Below are 15,791 nucleotides of genomic sequence, written 5' to 3' on the forward strand. Positions count from 1 at the left end.
AAGGGAGAATCCCTGCAGCTTTCCAGTCCAAAATCAATACCAATAATTCACTCAGATCAAAGAGAGATGGGAGCGATGGCTGAGAGGGGAGAGGTGCGACACGGCAGGATGTGACCGTTGCAGGTTTAAGACAGATTTGCATATAGCTGGGTCCAAACTGGAATGGCACGGTGAGCAAAAAACGATGGATTTAGGTCCAGATGTAGGACATTGTTCTGCATTTTGTCCATCAATTGTTCTTTTTGCATAGTGCCATTATAAGGCAAGCTAATCTCAGAAGAATCTCTAGTGATGAACCCCTTTTAATCTTAAGTCAAAGAATTGGAGGTGCCAATTCTTGAGAAGGCTGCTGCCGGCAGATTTTCCAGAAAGAGCTGAATGCAACTCTCTCCAATACTCAGGCATTCAGGGTTCAGTACTTCAAGCTGGAATCTTCTCTTTTGCTTTAAGACCTTCTCTCCTTTGAGTTATAGGTTGCAACCTTCTAGCTTACAAGTGTATACCAATGTTATGTAAGTCTTTCCTAGGGCATGTACAACAAAACTATCCAAGTTACATGTACCCATAAATCAAAATTACTGCCCGTGTCAACTGCACAAAGTTCTTGTTTCTCCTAGCTACTGCCACTCTCAAAACTGTGACCTTCTGGTTTGTGCTCATTTGAGAACCTGAGTGCCACACCAACAGCTTATTCCATACTCACGAGTCAGATATAGGGGCATCAACAAGCATCATGGACAACACATGTACAAAGATTCCACTGCTAATGTCCGTATTGCTAGTGGAAGCTGGGTAGCATCAGCGCAGGGAAAGCATGAGGTACAGCTAACCAACACGCAGGGCGAACTACAACTCCCAGCTCGTCCCACTTCCTGCAGCTATTTGTAGCTCATCAGAAACTAACAGATGTATTCTATTAGTGAGCTCACAGTGCAGACATCAGATACCTACTCAACAAGAGATTTGTTACAAAGAGACCCTACCAGTATACAACTTGATGAATTTTGGTGTACAATTTAAAATATACTGCTGCCAGAGAATCCTGTGCATTTCTTTAAGAGACCCCATTAATAGTTTCACTCAGATCAAAGAGAGATGGGAGCGATGGCTGAGGGAGGAGGGGGAGGGCGAGGGGAAAACGAGAAGAGGTGGGGTGAGCCGGAGGGGAGGGGAGGGGAAGGCACACGTCAGAGGACATGGTGGGGAAGCAAAGCAAATGAGAGGAGCAAGGGAGAGAGTGGGGTGACAAGGGAAGAGTGAGGCAAGTGATGGAATGGGGTTACAAGTAGAAAGACATTGGCGAGGAGAGGCAGGAGAGAAAGAAAACAAGACGGACGGACGGAAGAGAGGGGAGGGGGAGGAGAAATGCGACACGGAGGGAAGGGGAGGGGCGGAGCGGGTTAAAATATACAAACCAAAAACAAGCCTTTCACCGTAACACGGCGGGCAGGGGAGGGGGCGGGCAGGGGAGGGGGCAGGTGCGACACGGCAGGATGTGACCGTTGCGGCGGTGTTACGCGGAAGGAAGTTAGACGGCGTTAGACGGAAGGAAGAGAGGGGAGGGGGAGGAGAAATGCGACACGCCGGGAGGGGGCGGAGCGGGTAAACAAAGACGGACGTGCACGCGCTTTTAAGGTCAATGCGCATGCGCATAAGCTCAATGCGCATGCGCATTGACCTTAAAAGTCACGGGCACTGCAAGGAATCGCCACGATTCCTTGCAGTGTAGATAAAGAGTGGATAAGTCGCAATACTCTCGCTTGCTCGATGCGCATGCGCATCGACAGGCGAGACCTAAAAAGGGGGGGGGGGGGGGATTTTGCAGCTTTGACGAGGCACCACAGTGTTAACTATTCACCGACGTGCAGCACCAGGACAGTTTTATTTTTATGTATTTTTTATTTTGAAAGTTTTATATAGCGCGAACAAGATCTTTGCAGATAAAGCGCTTTACAAAGGCATCAGTGAGTGGTAGGGTGGGTACACGGGGGAGCATAGTTAGGAAGGTGAGGTAAGGTCAATGCAGGTAGCACAAATAGGGGGATCAGGGAAAGTCAAGTAGGTCAAAAATACAGGTAACACATGTGCATAGGAATCAAACAAATAGTACAAACGACGCAAAGTCTTGAAAGCTCAAGAGTAGTAGTTCAAGTGTATTTAGCCATGAGGATAGCTTTAACTTCTTTTTCAAAAAGAAGAGTGGAAGAGATGAGTCTGGTTTCAGGAGGTTTAAACTAATTTAATGGATTGGAGTAAAACCTGGCACAGAATGTTCGGGATTGCTTGGTACATGAAGAGTGCAGTCCTTCAGTTTCATAAAGGAAACTTTTGACAGCCCTCCAGACGTAGGCGGGTTTAGCGGGTAAGAATGGTAAAGGTTAGCACCCCGGTGTAGGGCACTGGGTGGATGCAAGGAAGGATCGCTTGCGAGTGACCCCCGGAACTGAACCAGTGACGTGGTCTGGTGGTGGGTGTAAGAGGCGTGAGGTGTAACCAAGGCTACGCAGCCTTGGTATTCACCATCGACGTCTGATAGCGCAGGCTGCGGGATACGGAGCATAACTTTGAGCCCGGTACTACTTCTTTTACAAATTAAGCACTAGGCATGTCCCTGGGGCAGATCACCGTTGTCATGATAACCAGGGCCTCGCCGAGTCTTAAAAGCAGCATCAGGTCCTTCTACACCATGGGTACTTGTAAACATTTGCCCAGGGGCCACAAAGTATGGTATGTGGTGTGACCAAGGGTGGCGCACTGTGGAGGAAAAGGGTCCTGGGTGCATCAGGGATTGTGTAAGCAGGTTTAAAAAAAAAAAAAAAAAAAAAAAAAAGTTTATTACAGGCATTTATTTGCAGGTTAACTAAAGTTAAGTGGTGCAGGACACCACAGAAGTTACTTCATTTAACCTGCAAATAAATGCTTCCCTTTTAATAAAAAAAAAATCTGAATATTAATGCTCAGCAGGTAAACAGTAGCTTGTGCTACTGTACGGGGAGGAGGGGTGCTGCATGTAAAGGTCAGGAGGGCTGCAAGCGGTCCTGGGTCGTACTTTGAGTAACACTGTACTAGACTAAACCTCCGCACTTGCAATGCACTGTGGGATCCTTCTTGGAACTCTATCACAGCACCTCAAGGCCAAGACCTTCCCAGAGAATTAGATCTATTCCCTAAACATGCAAACAAGATTGGGAGGAGGCGCTTGGTGGGTGCGCTGGAAGCCAGACACAATTAAAATCAAGCATCGGCATAGCCAATAGGTCTCGCCTTTTGGACCTTATAAGTGTTTATCCATGCAACAGTTGATGTTGCACCAAGGATATTGTGCTGGATAACTAAACACTGCTAAGGTCCCAAAGGTGAGACCTATTGGCTATGCCAATGCTTGTTAATTCTTGGCGCATTAAGGTAGAGCGTGAGTGACAGGCAGAAGCAACATTAAAGCTCAGCTTCTTTTGGGCTCAAGGGTACAAGGGGACCTCGAGCAGAGCCAGGCCTCTCGCTTTAGCTTTAATTGGCTTGCACAACTCTAGTTCCAGGGGGTGTGAGACAACGGAGAGCACGCAAACATGTTGCCGACAGAGGGAGCGGCACAGAGGCCTTCATTTGTTGCAAGCACTGAGGCTGCCATTAGCACAAGGTACCAAAAGCTGCGAGCAGCAGGGGCACCAGAACTTGATAGGAGAAAGAAGAGTATATCAATCAGATGAATGAGTGTCAGCAGGAGGGGGGACACAGAGGGTGTCAGCAGCAGGAGGGGGGACACAGAGGGTGTCAGGGGGACACAGAGGGTGTCAGCAGCAGGAGGGGGGACACAGAGGGTGTCAGGGGGACACAGAGGGTGTCAGCAGCAGGAGGGGGGACACAGAGGGTGTCAGGGGGACACAGAGGGTGTCAGGGGGACACAGAGGGTGTCAGCAGCAGGAGGGGGGACAGAGGGTGTCAGCAGCAGGAGGGGGGACAGAGGGTGTCAGCAGCAGGAGGGGGGACAGAGGGTGTCAGCAGCAGGAGGGGGGGGCAGAGGGTGTCAGCAGCAGGAGGGGGGGGCAGAGGGTGTCAGCAGCAGGAGGGGGGGACAGAGGGTGTCAGCAGCAGGAGGGGGGGACAGAGGGTGTCAGCAGCAGGAGGGGGGGACAGAGGGTGTCAGCAGCAGGAGGGGGGACAGAGGGTGTCAGCAGCAGGAGGGGGAGACAGAGGGTGTCAGCAGCAGGAGGGGGGACAGAGGGTGTCAGCAGCAGGAGGGGGGGCAGAGGGTGTCAGCAGCAGGGGGGGGCAGAGGGTGTCAGCAGCAGGAGGGGGGACAGAGGGTGTCAGCAGCAGGAGGGGGGACAGAGGGTGTCAGCAGCAGGAGGGGGGACAGAGGGTGTCAGCAGCAGGAGGGGGACAGAGGGTGTCAGCAGGAAAGAGGGTGTCAGCAGGAAGGGGACAGGCTCTTAGAGATAGGGAGTCAGCAGGAAAGGTTGGCAGCAGGAGGGAGGAGAGACCACGAGCCATAGGGAGAAGATGCTCCAAAAGAGAAAAATGTAGGTCACCAAGTGCTCTTTCCCAATGGCTGGCCACCGTTTAGCATAAACTGCGACGCCAGCCAATGGGAAAGAGGGGCGAGGCTTAAAGCCCGCTAGTGTAAGCTTCTGAAAACACTAAATCTCGCGAGCGAGACTGCGCATGTGCGCAGCTCTAGGCTTCGACCTAAAAAGATAGCGTGCAGTTTCTCCCTAATCCACCACCACCTCCACCTAGAGCTTAGTTTGAGAACACATAAGTGCCAGAGCCAGTCAGGAGCCCACTGCACCTTATACCACCTATTGCCCCTGCCAGAGCTGGCAATGACAATCACAACACAACTGCAAATCATCACACTTCTACAAGTGAGACCATGGAAACCATTCCAGACCACCAAAGCTAATAGAATGGCTTGGACGACATTAGTCATTTTAATGTATCTGGGAATAATAAACAACTTCTGCTGTGTTCTTCTCTAAATTAGACAGACAGCACCACCATGTGGCACACTGTCATATGTGCTGGTGTTGCCAAATAAATGCTTGTGCCCATCCCAGAAACCACCAGCTCAAATTAAGCTTTACATCTAGCACTCCCTGTAGCAACCAGGGTATGACAAGATGAGGTCAGTGTGAACTGGTCAAGCAGGGCTGGAAAGCTGCACATTTAACACTTCGATGCAAGATGAGAGGCGGTCATGAGCTTCTTTCACTAATCACTGTACCTGGTTCTTTAGTGCAACCGGTTCCATTGGTGTGAAACAAGACAATTCCCAGAAGGCATTAGGTAGTTACATAAGAACAAAAGACATGGTTCAATGGGTTCTCAATGACGAGTGATCTGGGAATTCAGGGTGGGGGCTGGCTGGCAATTTTGCTACTAGCAGGAATTGCCAATGGAGTGAGAATAAAAAGGATATTTACTCATACCAGCTGTTTGAGACTGTACCACAGACCAATGCGCGTCATCACTTGGCTCCCAGGCCTATGGTGCCGTAATTGAAGTTCCAGTCTTTTCTTGCACAAACCAATGAGGTCTGCTGCTTTGGCAGAATTGGTTCAAGTGAAATGAAGCAAGACTACAACTCCCAGAATGCACAGGGGTGTTAAATGAAAGCCCAGAACTGAAAGCATGGCGTTCATCCTTCCGTGACGGGCCAGCTGGTTAGCCGATAATTCTCACCCCCACCCACCCTCAACAAGCCGGCCCCCACCTCGTCCCATTGGATCACAGGCGCTGATAATTCATCCTCCGAACCAGTTTCCAGCCCACGCGTATTCTTTTTAGTTTAACTGCTGTGTAATTGCAACTGACATGATTGTCAAACCTCCCTCTGGGCTTCTCCGGCTTATTTCTGCTTTGATCCTCGCACAGGCTTATGCACATATTGAAGCTGCTGTCTTTCTTCCCACTTCTTGTATACACGAGTACATTGTTAATGACAGGCAGCATGATGGAGGGCTGCCAGGATCTGAAAAGACGAGTATTTGCAATGCAATCGGTCTCGCCTTTGTGTACGTTAGAGCTATTGGCGTTGTAAATGACAATGTTTTTATACTTATTTTTTTGTTTACAGTGCAGTGGTATTTAGTGTCTTGAATTTATTTGGAGTAGGATTGTAATTATATGGCATGGTATGTGTAGTGGAGTTTAATTATGTTGCTTGCTGTTGAATCTTGTGGTATTACGTGGAATAATGTTTGCGGATTGTATGTCTGGTGTGTTGTGTAATTGTGTTGATTTGTATTATGTGGTTTCTAGTTGAATTACGAGGTGTGGAGTGGAAACGTGTTGAGTTAATTTGTGTAGCGTTATGTGAAATTATGCTGATTGGAATTATGTGGTGTGTGCATATCTGTATTGTTGCTATATGGTATAGATTGGTTTGGTTTGATGTTGGGTGTATTTATGTGGTAGTGATTCAAGTGTTATGTGGAGTTGAATTATGTTGTGCCGAGTGGTATTATGTGTAGTGTTAATAGGCTGGGTGGTTCTGCATTATGTGCTGGTGATTGGTGTGGTCTTGTGTGGCACAGTAAAGTCAAGTTATAATGAAGGAATGGTGGGTTTGAGGGAAGGAGGAAGGGTGGGTTTGAGGGAAGGAGCGAGGATGGAAGAGAGTGGAAGAGACAAAAAGGGAGGGAGGGAGAGACAATACCTTTTTTGCGTCCAGGTTCTGAAATATCATATTCCTCCCATCCAGCTAATGTGAGCATTTAAGTAGCAGATGTGTAGTTTAGGATGGATGGGTTGATGGAATGATAAAGGTTTGAATGAATGCTTGAATGGATGGATATCTGTAAGATTACATGGATCGATGTCTCGGTGATTAGATGAATGAACAGATGGTAGGTGATGCACCGGTAAGATAGTTACAGATGGGTGGCATGGAAACAGAAAAGTGGATATATAGGCAAAATATACATACATTGAAATGTTACTACTTCATTGGACGTTCAGTCAAATTCCATACTACAAATTGATCCCTAACTGCATAAGGAACTGTATGAATAATTGTTTTTTATTGAAACTGTTGTGTATCGCTTTTTGTAAACCCACAGAGACAGTAATAAAAAAACAAGGTCACAAGCAGTGTCGCGCAGTGAGAGTCCTTTTCCGAGGGGAATTGAAAATGGAAAAGGAAATTTCACGCATTTCGTGTGTGTTATTTCCAAGGTCCATTCTCATTGGCCTTCGCATGCTTGCTGTTTTGTAACAGAACACGCAATAGGCCACGGGCGGTCGCGTAGCTCCGCCCATGGCCTATTGGTGTCTGTTACGCGCACCAAATGCCATATTTGTTATTGGGGCATGGGAAATTAAGTGATTTGCCCACAATTGCAGGATGTTTAGCCGACACCGAATGGATCCTGGTTCCCCAGTTCCTAAATCAACAGCTCTGGCCGAGACGTCACGTACTCTCCCCATTAAGAAAAGCATGCATGTCGCAGTATCAGCAATAAACAAGCATTGGAAATGCAATAGGGCTCGCATTAGGAAAGTTTGAGCTATTGGTGTTATAAATGATTTTTTTTAATTTATGTTTTTTTTTTTAAATAGCTAAATTAATGGCTTAGTCATTTACAATGCCAATAGTTATAACTTTCGCAAATGTGACACCTATAGCATTTGTAATGCAACATGTTTTGTATTTACGTGACTTATATGTATTGATATTACAAATAACAATGGCTTTTAATTTTTTTAAATAATTAATACTTAAATAATGTATTTAATTTGTAATGGCAATAGCTTAAACTTTTGTAAATAACATTTGTGAAGATTATGTTCAGTGTTTTTTATTGTGACGAAAATCCAAGAACAGAATGAAATATTAACATCTTTTTGTGATTTGTAATAAAGCGTGAAAGCTTGAAAACAGCTTGAAACATTGAAAGAACATATTTGAACCAGTGATGCTGTGGTTGCGCTGAGTGATGGTGTGGTTGCGCTGAGTGATGGTGTGGTTGTGCTGAGTGATGCTGTGGTTGCGCTGAGTGATGCTGTGGTTGCGCTGAGTGATGCTGTGGTTGCGCTGAGTGATGCTGTGGTTGCGCTGAGTGATGCTGTGGTGGTGCTGAGTGATGCTGTGGTTGCGCTGAGTGGTGTGTGCATCGGTGGAGCTGTTTGGTGGGTGCATTGGTGGAGCTTAGTTGGAGCATCGGTGGAGCTGTGTGGTGGGTGCATCGGTGGAGCTGTGTGGTGGGTGCATCAGTGGAGCTGTGTGGTGGGTGCATCAGTGGAGCTGTGTGGTGGGTGCATCGGTGGAGCTGTGTGGTGGCTGCATCGCTGGAGCTGTGTGGTGGGTGCATCGGTGAAGATGTGTGGTGGGTGCATCGGTGGAGCAGTTTGGTGGGTGCATTGGTGGAGCTTAGTTGGAGCATCGGTGGAGCTGTGTGGTGGGTGCATCAGTGTAGTTGTGTGGTGGGTGCATCGGTGGAGCTGTGTGGTGGGTGCATTGGTGGAACTGTGTCGGTGGAGCTGTGTGGTGGCTGCATCGCTGGAGCTGTGTGGTGGGTGCATCAGTGAAGATGTGTGGTGGTTGCCTCGGTGGAGCTGTGTGGTGGGTGCCTCGGTGGAGCTGTGTGGTGGGTGCCTCGGTGGAGCTGTGTGGTGGGTGCATCGGTGGAGCTGTGTGGTGGGTGCATCGGTGGAGCTGTGTGGTGGGTGCATCTGTGGAGCTGTGTGGTGGGTGCCTCTGTGGAGCTGTGTGGTGGGTGCATCTGTTGAGCTGTGTGGTGGGTGCCTCGGTGGAGCTGTGTGGTGGGTGCCTCGGTGGAGCTGTGTGGTGGGTGCCTCGGTGGAGCTGTGTGGTGGGTGCATCGGTGGAGCTGTGCGGTAAGTGCCTCGGTGGAGCTGTGTGGTGGGTGCCTCGGTGGAGCTGTGTGGTGGGTGCATCAGTGGAGCTTTGTGGTGGGGTCATCTGTGGAGCTGTGTGGTGGGTGCATCGGTAGAGCTGTGTCGATGGAGCGGTGTGGTGGTTGCATCAGTGGAGCTGTGTGGTGGGTGCATCGGTGGAGCTGTGTTGGTGGAGCTGTGTGGTGGGTGCATCGGTGGAGCTGGATGGTGGGTGCATCAGTGGAGCTGTGTGTTGGGTGCATCGGTGCTGCAGTCTGTGTAACATTGGAGATAATTATGAAACTACCACATGTGCTGGTTGTAGCAGTCTGTCCTCATAGGGAGCCTGCATGCATTCCTTAATCTTAGACACTGGTTTTCTGTACCCCTCTCTGTAGCTGTGTAACTTAAGATATAACTATTAAGCAAAGCACACGCCCCTATGGTCCGCACAGAGTCTTTTGGGCCTCTCTGGTAACAGATGGCTTGCACAAAGCTAAATAAATGTCAGGATTCCTGGTAGCTGCCACAGTGATATTTCTAAAATATAGTTTACTGCTAACTCAACCAGTCCTGGTTTCCTCAAGCACCACCCCCCTGCATGTGGTTTCAGATCTCCATTTTGAGCTTCCCCCAAACGTATTTTGATTTAATTGTGTTCCCATGAGTTGCTTTTATTGCTAAACTTGACCACTTGCTGTGTGGTGGGTGCCTCTGTGGAGCTGTGTGGTGGGTGCATCTGTTGAGCTGTGTGGTGGGTGCATCTGTTGAGCTGTGTGGTGGGTGCCTCGGTGGAGCTGTGTGGTGGGTGCCTCGGTGGAGCTGTGTGGTGGGTGCCTCGGTGGAGCTGTGTGGTGGGTGCCTCAGTTGAGCTGTGTGGTAAGTGCCTCGGTGGAGCTGTGTGGTGGGTGCCTCGGTGGAGCTGTGTGGTGGGTGCATCAGTGGAGCTTTGTGGTGGGGTCATCTGTGGAGCTCTGTGGTGGGTGCATCAGTGGAGCTGTGTTGGTAGAGCTTTGTGGTGGTTGCATCAGTGGAGCTGTCTGGTGGTTGCATCGGTGGAGCTGTGTGGTGGGTGCATCGGTGGAGCTGTGTTGGTGGAGCTGTGTGGTGGGTGCATCGGTGGAGCTGTGTCGATGGAGCTGTGTGGTGGTTGCATCAGTGGAACTGTGTGGTGGGTGCATTGGTGGAACTGTGTCGGTGGAGCTGTGTGGTGGCTGCATCGCTGGAGCTGTGTGGTGGGTGCATCGGTGGAGATGTGTGGTGGGTGCCTCGGTGGAGCTGTGTGGTGGGTGCCTCGGTGGAGCTGTGTGGTGGGTGCCTCGGTGGAGCTGTGTGGTGGGTGCCTCGGTGGAGCTGTGTGGTGGGTGCCTCGGTGGAGCTGTGTGGTGGGTGCATCGGAGGAGATGTGTGGTGGGTGCATCGGTGGAGCTGTGTGGTGGGTGCCTCTGTGGAGCTGTGTGGTGGGTGCATCTGTTGAGCTGTGTGGTGGGTGCATCTGTTGAGCTGTGTGGTGGGTGCATCTGTTGAGCTGTGTGGTGGGTGCCTCGGTGGAGCTGTGTGGTGGGTGCCTCGGTGGAGCTGTGTGGTGGGTGCCTCGGTGGAGCTGTGTGGTGGGTGCATCGGTGGAGCTGTGTGGTAAGTGCCTCGGTGGAGCTGTGTGGTGGGTGCCTCGGTGGAGCTGTGTGGTGGGTGCATCAGTGGAGCTTTGTGGTGGGGTCATCTGTGGAGCTCTGTGGTGGGTGCATTGGTGGAGCTGTGTTGGTAGAGCTGTGTGGTGGTTGCATCAGTGGAGCTGTGTGGTGGGTGCATCGGTGGAGCTGTGTCGATGGAGCTGTGTGGTGGTTGCATCAGTGGAGCTGTGTGGTGGGTGCATCGGTGGAGTTGTGTTGGTGGAGCTGTGTGGTGGGTGCATCGGTGGAGCTGGATGGTGGGTGCATCAGTGGAGCTGTGTGTTGGGTGCATCGGTGCTGCAGTCTGTGTAACATTGGAGATAATTATGAAACTACCACATGTGCTGGTTGTAGCAGTCTGTCCTCATAGGGAGCCTGCATGCATTCCTTAATCTTAGACACTGGTTTTCTGTACCCCTCTCTGTAGCTGTGTAACTTAAGATATAACTACTAAGCAAAGCACACGCCCTTATGGTCCGCACAGAGTCTTTTGGGCCTCTCTGGTAACAGATGGCTTGCACAAAGCTAAATAAATGTCAGGATTCTTGGTAGCTGCCACAGTGATATTTCTAATATATTGTTTACTGCTAACTCAACCAGTCCTGGTTTCCTCAAGCACCACCCCCCTGCATGTGGTTTCAGATCTCTATTTTGAGCTTCCCCCAAACGTATTTTGATTTAATTGTGTTCCCATGAGTTGCTTTTATTGCTAAACTTGACCACTTGCTGTGTGGTGGGTGCCTCTGTGGAGCTGTGTGGTGGGTGCATCTGTTGAGCTGTGTGGTGGGTGCATCTGTTGAGCTGTGTGGTGGGTGCCTCGGTGGAGCTGTGTGGTAAGTGCCTCGGTGGAGCTGTGTGGTAAGTGCCTCGGTGGAGCTGTGTGGTAAGTGCCTCGGTGGAGCTGTGTGGTAAGTGCCTCGGTGGAGCTGTGTGGTGGGTGCCTCGGTGGAGCGGTGTGGTGGGTGCATCAGTGGAGCTTTGTGGTGGGGTCATCTGTGGAGCTCTGTGGTGGGTGCATCAGTGGAGCTGTGTTGGTAGAGCTTTGTGGTGGTTGCATCAGTGGAGCTGTGTGGTGGTGCATCGGTGGAGCTGTGTCGATGGAGCTGTGTGGTGGTTGCATCAGTGGAGCTGAGTGGTGGGTGCATCGGTGGAGCTGTGTTGGTGGAGCTGTGTGGTAAGTGCCTCGGTGGAGCTGTGTGGTGGGTGCCTCGGTGGAGCTGTGTGGTGGGTGCATCAGTGGAGCTTTGTGGTGGGGTCATCTGTGGAGCTCTGTGGTGGGTGCATCAGTGGAGCTGTGTTGGTAGAGCTGTGTGGTGGTTGCATCAGTGGAGCTGTGTGGTGGGTGCATCGGTGGAGCTGTGTCGATGGAGCTGTGTGGTGGTTGCATCAGTGGAGCTGTGTGGTGGGTGCATCGGTGGAGCTGTGTTGGTGGAGCTGTGTGGTGGGTGCATCGGTGGAGCTGGATGGTGGGTGCATCAGTGGAGCTGTGTGTTGGGTGCATCGGTGCTGCAGTCTGTGTAACATTGGAGATAATTATGAAACTACCACATGTGCTGGTTGTAGCAGTCTGTCCTCATAGGGAGCCTGCATGCATTCCTTAATCTTAGACACTGGTTTTCTGTACCCCTCTCTGTAGCTGTGTAACTTAAGATATAACTATTAAGCAAAGCGCACACCTCTATGGTCCGCACAGAGTCTTTTGGGCCTCTCTGGTAACAGATGGCTTGCACAAAGCTAAATAAATGTCAGGATTCCTGGTAGCTGCCACAGTGATATTTCTAATATATTGTTTACTGCTAACTCAACCAGTCCTGGTTTCCTCAAGCACCACCCCCTGCATGTGGTTTCAGATCTCCATTTTGAGCTTCCCCCAAACGTATTTTGATTTAATTGTGTTCCCATGAGTTGCTTTTATTGCTAAACTTGACCACTTGCTGTGTGGTGGGTGCCTCTGTGGAGCTGTGTGGTGGGTGCATCTGTTGAGCTGTGTGGTGGGTGCCTCGGTGGAGCTGTGTGGTGGGTGCCTCGGTGGAGCTGTGTGGTGGGTGCCTCGGTGGAGCTGTGTGGTAAGTGCCTCGGTGGAGCTGTGTGGTGGGTGCCTCGGTGGAGCTGTGTGGTGGGTGCATCAGTGGAGCTTTCTGGTGGGGTCATCTGTGGAGCTCTGTGGTGGGTGCATCAGTGGAGCTGTGTTGGTAGAGCTGTGTGGTGGTTGCATCAGTGGAGCTGTGTGGTGGGTGCATCGGTGGAGCTGTGTCGATGGAGCTGTGTGGTGGTTGCATCAGTGGAGCTGTGTGGTGGGTGCATCGGTGGAGCTGTGTTGGTGGAGCTGTGTGGTGGGTGCATCGGTGGAGCTGGATGGTGGGTGCATCAGTGGAGCTGTGTGTTGGGTGCATCGGCGCTGCAGTCTGTGTAACGTTGGAGATAATTATGAAACTACCACATGTGCTGGTTGTAGCAGTCTGTCCTCATAGGGAGCCTGCATGCATTCCTTAATCTTAGACACTGGTTTTCTGTACCCCTCTCTGTAGCTGTGTAGCTTAAGATATAACTATTAAGCAAAGCGCACACCTCTATGGTCCGCACAGAGTCTTTTGGGCCTCTCTGGTAACAGATGGCTTGCACAAAGCTAAATAAATGTCAGGATTCCTGGTAGCTGCCACAGTGATATTTCTAATATATTGTTTACTGCTAACTCAACCAGTCCTGGTTTCCTCAAGCACCACCCCCCTGCATGTAGTTTCAGATCTCCATTTTGAGCTTCCCCCAAACGTATTTTGATTTAATTGTGTTCCCATGAGTTGCTTTTATTGCTAAACTTGACCACTTACTGGCCTTCCAGCTTCTGTCAATGAAGCCATATCGGTTGGAGGGATTTTTAAAGGGCTGTAGTAAATTGTCACCTCCCTGGGCATGTTTGGGTCCTGAGTGCCTTGCGTTTTCTGCACCATCACTGGATAGAGTTCCGTTTCACCTACTGCATGGTTTGCTCCCTTTTCGCCTGTAAATTAAGTGGTTCCAGAGGAGTTATATAGAATTTGTCATCTTGCTACATACATACGGTCCGTTTTACAGTTACTAAATGAACTCCATGTGCTGTGTAGTTAACGGTGTTTTATTATATTTAGAAAATATTACCGATCCACAGTGTGGACTTGGCATGTATTTGGAGGGTCGAATGTAGAAATGCTGCTAGTCCTTATTTGTCTGTTAAATTAGTACCTGTAATGAATGTATTTTTGATTACTTTGGTAATGACATATTGCGTTACCTTATTCTACATTAGGGTTTTGACTGTAAAGCCTCCATTCAAGATTGAATGTCTTAATGCCCTTCATTGAGTGCGCTGCTTTTGTGCCTCCATCCTTAATGTGTCTGTCAGTGATCACTGTGATAAGCTGCCTACTTTAGTGTGCCTCTCCATGATCACTGCGAGGAGTTGCCTTCTTCTTTAATGTGCCAGTCATCAGGTGTGGGTGGGAAGCTGCCTCCTTCCTTACGTGTATTTCTTTCACCGCACAAACCCCTAACAGACTTCACAAACACACCACACACACAGAAGCACCACATTACACACATGAGGAATCCCACACAGATTGGGGGGGGGGGGGGTGCAATATTACCTACAGACATACAGCAATGAGGCGCGCGTGGTACTTTGGGGCAATCAAGCACGACACCCTGGTTTCAGAAAAGGATTAAAAGCAACGCAAAGATTTCCTCATAGCATTGCAACATTTCTTTAGCCAACTGCACTGATCGTTTCGTGTTGAGGAAAAGGGGAAATCTGCAACAGCGGGGGACCCATTTTCACTTCCTCGTGAGTCTTAAGAACTGCAGCTGCAGAGAGGAGCCGGGCAGTGCGGGCAGACCAGACAGACGGTGACAGCAGACATGAGCAACTGGATTGTGAACGAGGGGATCTCCATCGTTGTGATTGTGAGTACACCAGTGGTTCCCTTTTAATTACTGCCTTTCAGGCCTGGTGCAAAATTCATAATAGCAGGTTTGTTGATGACGTTTAGCTGTAACTGTTGCCAGTGTTCAAACTTTTGCGTGAAATGGTGGGAATGACGTGGCAGGCGTCACAGTGGTGCACGTTTTTAATTATTTGATTCACGTATGTGTAAAAATGTCTCAGCAGTGACCTCGAGGCAATGAATATATATGTTTCTGTGCCTGCAATATCAGTTAGAGAGAAGGGGTAAAAAAATACTTTGAGTGCAGGTGAAATGTTGCACTACCGAGTGAATGCCCTGTGCCGAAATACGTAATGTATTTTGATGCACATGAGAAAGTATAGAAAAGGAAAAGTGTGCGCATTCGACGCACACTTGCCATGATCTGATCTGAAGCATGTAGCCAGAAAGCATGTTCCATCATGGCGTGTCAGACGACTGTATTAGTGTCAGCAGTGTCGAGTCAGGTGTGAGAAGATGTAAGCTTCTCGTAGGGCGAGCCGAGCATCTACGAGTTATTCTGAGGTTGTCATTCAATTCTGCCCTCTAAATGAAGCCCCTAGTTTCTATAAGAGTGCTTTGACAATACTGTGTTATGTTGTGTCAGATTAGCATACCTCTACCGCACGCACCCCGGGGAAACCCTTCTCTGCTTGCTATTTCTACTTCTGGCAAATCAAATGCACAAATTAAGCAACTTGATTGTTGAACTGCAATGAAATAGAATGTTTGGCCTCCCAATCTCCATAAACCTGTAATCTTGTACTGGACACATTAGGAGTGCTTAGAAACAGACGGGGCTAACATAGCAAGAGCCATAAACAAGTTAAACACGTTTTAAAAGGAGACACGGCCTCCGGCCGTGAAACTGAAAGTACGGCCGGCCGGCCGGCCGTGAATAATTAGCGGGTGAGAAATGCGCTGGGAGGGCTGCCTTTGATGTGGTAATGCGAGGCAGGCAGGCAGGCGGCTGGTGGCATTGTGCACGCGCTTTTTAGGGCTTGCGCAATGACCTAAAAAGCACATGCACTCAAAGAAATCGCCAGTGGAATCGCCAGTGGTGGATAAAGACTGGATAAGCCCCCATAGAGCTTCCAGCTGTGCACATGTGCACAGCAGGCGAGCCCTAAAAAAAAAGCAAAGTAAATGCCTCTCACCCTTTCACGATGGATAGAAAAAGAGCCATGATTGGGGTGCAGTTGCCCCTTAGACAGCTGATTTCCTTGTACACCATATAGCTAAACCCCTAGTATATTGTGCACATGCATGCTGCATAATACACATCTGAATCAAGGGGACCGGCGAGAATTAACAACTATGGCAAATG

At 49.5% G+C, this 15,791-nt stretch overlaps 1 protein-coding gene and 1 long non-coding RNA gene across 3 annotated transcripts in view; one reads left to right on the top strand and one right to left on the bottom strand.

Annotated features, from left to right (window-relative positions):
* The window catches only part of CDH1 (cadherin 1), a 189,061-nt gene that overhangs the window by 135,299 nt on the left and 37,971 nt on the right, over positions 1-15,791 (bottom strand). The gene's annotated exons all lie outside the window — the stretch shown is intronic.
* LOC147677877 (uncharacterized) overlaps positions 14,337-15,791 on the top strand; it is a 115,914-nt gene continuing 114,459 nt past the window's right edge. Inside the window, exon 1 of the long non-coding RNA XR_015302466.1 lies at positions 14,337-14,444. This is a non-coding gene — a long non-coding RNA (uncharacterized LOC147677877). The remainder of the gene's footprint in view (positions 14,445-15,791) is intronic.

The sequence above is a fragment of the Lissotriton vulgaris genome, chromosome 12, assembly GCF_964263255.1.
Source record: "Lissotriton vulgaris chromosome 12, aLisVul1.2, whole genome shotgun sequence".
In the NCBI taxonomy this organism is placed as follows: Eukaryota; Metazoa; Chordata; class Amphibia; order Caudata; family Salamandridae; genus Lissotriton; species Lissotriton vulgaris.